The sequence below is a fragment of the Equus quagga genome, chromosome 1, assembly GCF_021613505.1.
Source record: "Equus quagga isolate Etosha38 chromosome 1, UCLA_HA_Equagga_1.0, whole genome shotgun sequence".
NCBI classification, from domain to species: Eukaryota; Metazoa; Chordata; class Mammalia; order Perissodactyla; family Equidae; genus Equus; species Equus quagga.
This window is the reverse complement of record NC_060267.1, coordinates 129,100,933-129,110,575: the sequence shown is the minus strand read 5'-3', so window position 1 is coordinate 129,110,575 and position 9,643 is coordinate 129,100,933. Positions and strand designations below refer to the sequence as shown.

Below are 9,643 nucleotides of genomic sequence, written 5' to 3'. Positions count from 1 at the left end.
TTTCATTTTTCTCCTACATACATTTTCATGTGCTAACATAGCCTTTGTATCCGTTGTTACTGATGATTCATCATAGTTTGTGTGCAGTCCCTGATTGAATAGTTTCTAATATTTTCTTATTATTAACAGACTCTAAGTTCTTCTTTTCATTTTTGTTTTTGTTTGAGGAAGATTAGCCCTGAGCTAACATCTGCCAATCCTCCTCTTTTTGCTGAGGAAGATTGGCCCTGAGCTAACATCCTTGCCCATCTTCCTCTACTTTATATGTGGGACGCCTACCACAGCATGGCTTGACAAGCGGTGCCATGTCTGCACCCGGGATCTGAACCAGTGAAGCCTGGGCTGCTAAAGCAGACCATGCGAACTTAACTGCTGTGCCACCAGGCTGGCCCAGACTCTTAAGTTCTTGAGGGCAAGAAGTGTTCACCCATAGAGTACCTAGTATGTAGTAGGTGGTCGGTAATGTTTGATGAATGAATGAATGAACTCCTTCGACTGCTGGCCCCACCACTGGCTATGGGATCTTGAGCGCGTCAGTTAACCCCTCTGTGCCTCAGTGGTCCCCTCTGTAATGAGGGTTAGCACATCTCACAGGGTGATTGTGAGGACTAAGTGAGATGATGCCCAGTGTCCAGTAGGTAATAAGTTGCATTAAACGGTGGCAACCATTGACACCACTCAGTTCTGATGGGTATGCTGCTGAGTCCAGGAGAGGTCCACACTACAGGTCAGGGCAAAGCCTGGGGTCCTGTGCTGCTGCTCCCGGCAGAGGAGAGGTTTCAGAAGTCTTTCCTAATGCTGGAGGGACGTGTCAGGTAAGACGGAGTTTCTATCAGGGATGACTGAGGTGCCACTGGAATGTGGGTGGCTCCTGAGCCTGTGCCTGATTCTTCAGTGACAGCACTCAGGGGCTTCACTGGCTCAGAGAGGGACTGCAGGTGAGTCCCCTCATCACCCTCCCTGCCTCTCCCCTGGGCTTCACTGTGAAACAGGGGCTAACTAGAGCTTCTCTCCTGTCCGTCACCAAGTGGAGAAGAGTCACAGAGAATGTGACTCCCATCTGGGGCTTAACTTGGTGTATCTAAGTATAAAACTCTGGGGGAAAAGTCTGGATTTAGAAACTCCAGACCCTAGGAGGCCCCTGGGATCATAGGCTATGAGTTAAAAGAAAAGATGAACGACCCATTTTTAAGGTTCTGGAGAGAGCAAATTTTAAATTTTAAAAGACAATTGTTTTCAAATAGACTAGGTAAAGTTTATTGATGGCTTCCAGGTTGGGGCCTTCCAGGAAGTCATTCATGCATTTCATTCATTCATTTATTTACTCACCCCCACAACACCTGTTTGGTGAAAGCTCCCTGCGCCTAAGATTGCTAAGAAGTGGCATGTGGGGGATTAAAAGCCAGGTTGTCTTACTCCTTGCTGCCGCTCTGGGCCTGCTCTGGGGCTACTGGAGGATAGCTAGCTTGGAAGGGTTCAAGTTTGGCAGGCAGGAGAGAGAAGGGCAGAGAGGTAGAACTGGGCAACATGTCCTTTGATAAGGAAATTGTCCCTGAAGCCTGGAGAACAATTCCGTGAAGCCAGTCAAATGCAGCTCTTGAAGTCTGAGTGATAAGGCAAAGGACACCAAAGAGGAAGATGCTCCAGCCCAAGCCAGGGAGATTGCCCCAAACTCTGGAAGGATTCCAGCAGCCCTGACAGAGGTAGATTTTACAGGGTGGTCACCAGTGGCCTCAGAGATGTCCCTTTGCCACATCTTTGGGGCTTCTTGTTCCTGTCCCATTCTTAAAACCCAGGAGCTGCCCAACTCAGCCAGGTTCTGCCAGCCTGGAGGGCTTGGTGGGCCGGAGGCTGCCTTTGTGGGGATTTAAATGGCCAAGAGAGTCCTGCCGGCCACTGGTCCCACCTAGGTCCGGAGCAAGAGGCAGACAAGCAAGCCACAAACTCAGCGCAGCAGGAAGGCACCTCCCACCACACACACACACACACACACACACACACACACACACTGCTCAGCACATAGTGAGTGCTCAGTAAATTTCTGCTAAATGAATTTTATATAAACATTCTTATGGATGAAGCCCACAGTGCAGTGTGGGCCCAAAGGAGACAAGGAAGGCCTCCTGGAGGAAGTGACATTTAAATTGAGTCATAGAAAAGAGGAAGGAGTAGCCAGGCCAAGCAGGAAAGGAAGAGAGTTCTTGGTGGAGGGAACAGCCCAGGCAAAAACTGAGGTGGTAGAGTTCAGCCTGGGTGCCCTTGGAATGCTACGAGATGAGGTTGGAGTGGTAAACTGAGGCTGGTTGCTCAAAAACCCAGGCTTTGTGGTGGATAGAAAAAACACGGGCTTTGTGGCAGCTAGTCAGAAAACATCGTTTGTGTTTAATGGGCGATAACTTCTGTGCTCCCCTCCCTATTTTCTGCCTAGTGTGGTTTAATCGTCATTACAAGGAAGAAATGACCACAGTGGGATTTACCCAGTGGTGGCTGAAAGCCTTCCAAGACCGCCATTTTGCCCCCAGAGCTTTGGATCCAGGAGATCCCGGGTTGGAGGTCCCCGTTCCGTCCTTTACAGGCTGAACTCCTGGGCAAGCCCCTCGCCTTTCTTCTGGGAAAGGAAAACAACCACAATGCCCATCTAACATAATTAGATGAAACAACCCATGTAAGGCGGTGTTGCTTCACTTGCCTGTGACCCCGTGTCTGTCCCTTCGAGCCCTTTGGGGGCAGAGACCCAGCCTGAGTCACTTTGGCGAATGCCGTGCCCAGCAGGGCCAGGCGCAGAGTAGGTGCTCAATAAATGAAACAATGCCCCGACGAATTCTGGCGTCGCTTTGTGGAACTGTGGCTCCTCGGGTTCCAATCCCTCCCCCACTCCGCAAGGGAGCTCTTTAGGGGCGGGGGCGGGGTAACTGGGGTCCGCCCTCTGCACCTAGCGGGCGCCCGGAACACAGTAGGCGCTCGTGCTCGGGTCTTGGCGCTTGGATGCTTGGAGACAGGTTGCTGGGGTCGGGTTGTGCAGGATACTGGCTCCACCCTCTGGGTTTAGCCCTGGGAGCCTGGGGTGCGGAGGAGTTGGGGATTCTTGCCCCGGACCCCCTCCTAATACCGAAAGCGGCAGCGGGGGAGCCGCGCGGGCGGAGCCGGCTTTTCTGTCGGAGGACGTGGTCCGGCGCGCCGCGCCTTTAAGGCGGCCAGCAGAGCCGGCGCCGGGAGCCGGGAGCCTGGAGCCGAGCGCCGCGCAGCTCGAGGACCGGCGTCTGAATCGCGCGGGCGGGACCTAGGAGGCTGAGGTCAGGCCAGGTGAGCGCGGGCTGCGCACCGAGGATGGGGTGTCCGGGGGCTCTCCCAATGGCCCCGTGACCTGCCCTCCGCTTCCCGAGTCCGGGCTGCCTGGCCTGCCGCCGGGCGGCGCACCGGGTGAAGATGGGTCGGGGACCTGCACCTCCCTTTCTACTCCGTCCCCCGCTCCGGCATCAGCCCCTGCGCCCTCCCTTCCGGTGCCTGGATAGGTGTGATCCCCTGGTCCCCCTGCTTCGCGGGTCCGGGCAGCCTGCCGCCCGAAGCCCGGGGACAAGGTGAGGCCGAGCCGGGGACCTGCACCCTCTTTCTCCTCCGCCTCCCCACCGCTTGCGCCGGCCCCGGCGCCTATGCGCCCCTCCCAGTGCCTGGTCTGGAGGCACTGCACCTCCTTCCCCCTACTTCCTGGGGAAGGGCTGCAGCTCGCCCTCCCAGCCGAATTCACCACCCCCCATCCCACCCCAGCCATTTGCACCCCTCAAGACCTCTCCCAGCCAATAGCTACCCCCAGCGGCCTTTCAGCTACCTTTTCCTCAGCCCGCCCCAATTCCCTCCTTGCGCCCCCTCCTCCCCGCAAGCCGAGAGTCAGGATGCTGGTCCAACCACTCTGGCAGCCCGGTGCCCGCCCGCAGCCGCACCCAGCGTCCCCAGCCTACACCTTCGCCGGCTTCCCGGCAGTCTTGGAAATGCGGATTGTGTAACGCCGGCTGCAGGGCAAGATTTGCACCCCTGAACCCACAGACTAATGGAGGAGGCCAAGTTGACAGAGCGAGGGAGGAAGGGAGGAAGAGGTGCTGGCCGGTCTAGAAGCTGTGCATCCAGCGATGTGTATGTTGAGCCCTCTCAATGCCCCAGGGACTGAGTGCTTCAGAAGAGGTCCCAAGCTGGGACCCGAGGCCGGCATTTGCTTCATCTGTCGCCTGCTCAGCAATCCCTAATGGCTCGCTCCACCTGGCTGACAGTTAAATATAGTTTATTATTAATAATAGCTTATATAGAATAAGCAAGCACTGGGTGCCAGACCGTGTCCTAAGCACCTTTGAAAGATGACCTGCCTTATTCCTCCCAGCAGCCCCATGGTAGTTACCAGTGCTCTGCCCATTTCTCAGAGGAGGAATGTGAGGCTTCCAGAGGTGGTCCCTTCCCAGGACACACAGTGAGTCTGACCTCAAAGCCTCTATTTTGAACCACTAGACTTATTTTTACCCGATTATAACTAATAAATCCTTATCAACAACGTTTTTATAACATAGGAAGTTAGAAATAGGAGAAATTAATAACTGTGTTCTTAGCACCAATTTATTTTTGTCAGATTAGGTTCTCAGACTAGCAAGGGGTCCTGGGTACCCTCCTCAAGGAAACTGTTGCCCAGAGAGGAGAAGGGACTTGCTCGAGGCCACACAGCAAGTACCAGGGCTGGGATGCAAAGCAGGTCCTGGGATGGTTAGTGGGCGCTTCCTGGGCTCCCTGTGCTGCCCCAGCCCATCAGCCTCTGCCCCTGGAGACCTTGCCACTCCCGCCTTTGTATCCTGAGCTCCTCCTTCCCTCCTGCTTCCTTTGCTGTGACCCAGGCCAGTGAACACTTGTTCTTCCCCACTGCTGCCTCTGCTTAGGCTCGTCCCTCTGGGAATGGCCTCCCTGGAATCTCTGATGTCTAAATTTAACCCACCCGTTAGGCTCCCGCTTAGCTGTCACCTCCAGGAACATTCCTCTGATTTCCTCCCTGCCCCCAATTAAAAGCTGTTCCTTTCTCTCCTGGGATCCCATGGCTGGGACCCCGCTGCCTCCCACCCCCATGGTGGCATTTGGAGAGTTCTACTATGCGCGTCTGCTTTGTCCTCTTGGGTGCAGTTGTGTTGGCAGGATCAGAAGCTCTCCCCAAGGCCCCTCTTCCCACCTGCTTGGTGAAGCCCCAGGACAGAGAGGTCTGCAGGGGGCATGGGGTGGTTTCTGAAGTAAAGATAGACTGAGGATTTCTGAACCCTGCAACACCAAACTCCCTTCATTGAGCTGCTGCCTGGTCACAGGGAGAATGGCTCCGCGTGGTACTTAACATTATAATCACATGTTTGTTTTTGTTCATAACCCAGAGGATTTCCACTGGAAGATCAGAGAGACTTGAGTTCAAATCCTACCTCTTCCACTGGTATTATCTGTATTCAGTGTCTGATTCCCCACAGTTTCCAGGTTGTAGAGGGGAAGCAGAAATCATCATAACAGGAAAATACTCATTAATGGACTTGCCACTTACAAGTTTAGCTCCCACTCCATCAGCCCTCCCTCTGTTTTCAACCCTGGTGTCTAGCCAGTCCCCAGGAGCATCCACATCTCGGTCATGTGTCTCTCCCATTTCGCAAATACAAGACAAACAATGGAAACTGAAATGGTGACTCTTGTGAGAGAGGCGAGATCTTATGAAACCAGAGCGAGTGACGAGAAGTGCCTGAGTGACGTGCCAGGGCAGGTGTAGGTGAGGGTCTGGCAGCGTGAAACCTGGTAACTGATGAAGAGAAAGGGAGAGAGATTTGAAAATCAAAGAATTGAGAGGCCCTTGAGAAATCAATGAGGCATTTTTGCAAAAATGTCCTCTTTATGACAGCACGGTGGTCACCAAATACTAACTGGAAGGATTTATGATACTGTAAGACGGCCTACAAGAGATTTATTCTTTGTTCAAAGAATTATCATGGAATTGCAGTTAGAACCTAAATTTTGTTTAATATTTACTATTGCTTTTAAAATAGACAGATTTGATTTTTATTTATTTGGATTAAGTTCTAAACAAAACTCTATTTTATTCCTAATGATGAAATTTTGCCTGTAATTGTCGTGCGGTACAGAGATTTCCTCTGGGGAGAAGATTCTGGCTGGAAAAAAGGTGGAGACCAGCTCACGAAGGGCTTGAAGGCTGGCCCTCTTGCTGGGAGCCAGAAATCGTGTCCTGGTACAATCTGTGTCCTCATAGACGCCTCCCGGCTGTTTCTAGCAGGGCTCCTTTTTCTCTAACACCAACTTTGCCCCTGCTCTTGGAAGATACTGTACACCAAGATCACCTCCTTTAGAAGTGACAAAACCCTCTTTAAGCTGCTTGCTTTTCCTTTTGCTTAGGAGAGCAGATTCAGGCAACGGGAGGTTGTTTTTAGGTGCCGAGGTTCTATTTTAGGCCCTCAGCTATTGCACGCCATTATAGAGGGCTACTTTAATTCCTTTCAGTCGTGGGAAAGAGTCACTTATGTGATGCTCTTTGTAGCACTTTACCTTTGAGAGGTGACCTCGGCTGACGACAGCACATTCATACTAATTCTTGGGGAAGTGTTCAAATAAAAGCTTATTCTGGGCTCTCTGAGGACCTGAAGACTTTGGGGTCCTTGGAGGTAAAGTGTCCAGTGACTGTTAGCTCCTCTCTTATCCCGTAGGAGACTGGCTTGTATTTCTGTAGGGTTTCGCTGTTTTAAACATGATTTCAAGCAGGAGGTTCTTTCAGATTATCACCACAGTCCGCATCTTGACCCCAGAGCCCAATGTTTTGAAGATCCAGGCAACTGTTTGTATTTCATTGCCTTGCTTCTTGGCCAGTATGATTTTTTAGAAGATATATCACAGGGTACATAAGCCACTGCCTTCCAGTTGGGCCTCTGATTGATCCGCCTGCCTGTCACTCCTCCGGCTGTGTCCCTTCTCCAGAGGATTGCGTAGCAGGATATTCTGGTTCTCTGATTCTTTGCAGGTAGGACCAGCCTGGCGAGGCTGTTTCCCTGCTCACAGTGTTGCCCCAGGTGGCAGAAGCAGGGGGGAGGGCTGTGGGCTTGGCAGTTCTTGAGCAAGAGCCTCCGGGGGAACCAGTTGCTAGTGCTTTGGTACAAAGCAGGACAGAGAGAATCCTCTTAGGGGTACCTCTCCCAGAACGGCAAAGGAGATACAGATTTCTGGTTTATGCACTGTGTGTGGTTCCAGGATGGAAATTCTTTTTTTTTTTTTTTTTTTTTTGTATCTTTTTTTTTATTGAGTTATTGATAGGTTACAATCTTGTGAAATTTCAATTGTACATTAATGTTTGTCAGTCATGTTGTAGGTGCACCACTTCACCCTTTGTGCCCACCCCCCACCCCACCTTTCCCCTGGTATCCACTAAACTGTTCTTGGTCCATAGTTTTAAATTCCTCATATGAGTGGAGTCATACACAGATTATCTTTCTCTCGCTGGCTTATTTCACTTAACATAATTCTCTCAAGGTCCATCCATGTTATTGCAAATGGAATGATTTTGTTCTGTTTTGCAGCTCAGTAGTATTCCATTGTATATATGTACCACATCTTCTTTATCCATTCGTCTGTTGATGGGCACTTAGGTTGCTTCCACGTCTTGGCTATTGTAAACAGTGCTGCAATAAACATTGGGGTGCACAGGACTTTTGGGATTGCTGACTTCAGGCTCTTTGGATGAATACCCAGTAGTGGGATGGCTGGATCGTATGGTAGTTCTATTTTTAGTTTTTTGAGGAATCTCCATACTGTTTTCCATAGTGGCTGCACCAGTTTGCATTCCCACCAGCAGTGTATGAGGGTTCCTTTTTCTCCGCAACCTCTCCAACATTTGTTGCTATTAGTTTTAGATATTTTTGTCATTCTAACGGGTGTAAGGTGATATCTTAGTGTAGTTTTGATTTGCATTTCCCTGATGATCAGCGATGATGAGCATCTTTTCATGTGCCTATTGGCCATCAGTATATCTTCTTTGGAGAAATGTCTGTTCATGTCTCCAGCCCATTTTTTGATTGGGTTGTTTGATGTTTTGTGGTTGAGTTGCGAGAGTTCTTTATATATTACGGATATTAAGCCTTTGACAGATATATGACTTGCAAATATTTTTTCCCAGTTAGTGGGTTGTTTTTTTGTTTCAATCCTGTTTTCATTTGCCTTGAAGAAGCTCTTTAGTCTGATGAAGTCCCATTTGTTTATTCTTTCTATTGTTTCCCTTCTCTGAGAAGGCATGGTGTCCGAAAAGATCCTTTTAATACTGATGTCAAAGAGTGTACTGCCTATGTTTTCTTCCAGAAGCCTTATGGTTTCAGGTCTCACCTTTAGGTCTTTAATCCATTTTGAGTTTATTTTGGTGAATGGTGAAAAAGAATGGTCAATTTTCATTCTTTTACATGTGGCTTTCCAGTTTTCCCAGCACCATTTGTTGAAAAGACTTTCTTTTCTCCATTGTCTGCCCTCAGCTCCTTTGTCAAATATAAGCTGTCCATAGATGTGTGGTTTTATTTCTGGGCTTTCAATTCTGTTCCATTGATCTGTGCACCTGTTTTTGTACCAGTACCATGCTGTTTTTATTACTGTAGCTTTGTAGTATGTTTTGAAGTCAGGGATTGTGATGCCTCCCGTTTTGTTCTTTTTTCTCAGGATTGCTTTAGAAATTCGGGGTCTTTTGTTGCCCCATATGAATTTTAGGATTCTTTGTTCTAATTCTGTAAAGAATGTCATTGGGATTCTGATTGGGATAGCATTGAATCTGTAGATTGCTTTAGGTAGAATGGACATTTTAACTATGTTTATTCTTCAGGATGGAAATTCTTATCTTCTATCTTAGAGTGCTAGACTTTGACTCTTAATGACAGGTTCCTGCCATGCTGACTTAACCTTTGGACAGTCACAGGAATCCTGCCTCCCAGTCTTTGTTTTCTTAGTGGCAGCCAAGCCATCTAGCTGGTGTGGAGAGAGAGGGGTTTTCAGCCTAATGGCATTGACAATCTGTATTTCTTCCCTCATCGTGATAAACAATTAAGGTTTGGTTGCTCTCTCTAATGGGCCTTTTTAACTAGCATGGAGTCCAAGACTAGCTAGTAGGACTTTTTGTGATAATGAAAATATTTCTATTTTTGACGTCCAATATGGTAGCCACGAGCTACATGTGACTATCGAGCACGTGAAATGTAACTAGCGCAGCCAAGGAACTGACTTTTAAATTTTATTTAATTTCGATCATTTAAATTTAAACAGCTTCATGTGGCTGGTGGCTACTGTATCGGGCAGTGTAGGATAGAGCATTTTATTTGAGAGTTTATATTATATTTTTTAATTAAATAGGGAAAACCTTATACATGCCCATGGTAGCAATTCAAAAGGTACAAAAGAACGGCAGTGCCAAGTCCCCCTCTTTTCTGCCCCTACCCCTCAGTGACCCTTCCCAGGGCCAGCCATGATTGCCCGTTTCTTGTGTATCCACCCAGAAACACTTCACAAATTTTTTTTCCTACTTCTTCTCCCCAAAACCCCCCAGTACATAGTTGTATGTTCTAGTTGTGAGTGCCTCTGGTTGGGGCATGTGGGATGCCGCCTCAGC

At 49.2% G+C, this 9,643-nt stretch overlaps 1 protein-coding gene across 4 annotated transcripts in view; it reads left to right on the top strand.

Annotated features, from left to right (window-relative positions):
- Nucleotides 1-3,250: 3,250 nt before the first annotated feature.
- ABHD6 (abhydrolase domain containing 6, acylglycerol lipase) overlaps nucleotides 3,251-9,643 on the top strand; it is a 42,869-nt gene continuing 36,476 nt past the window's right edge. Inside the window, exon 1 of one of the 4 annotated variants that reach the window (XM_046661640.1) lies at nucleotides 3,251-3,303. The gene's annotated coding sequence lies outside the window, so the exon portion shown is untranslated. The remainder of the gene's footprint in view (nucleotides 3,304-9,643) is intronic. The other 3 variants (XM_046661648.1, XM_046661665.1, XM_046661657.1) reach the window with 3 other exon arrangements.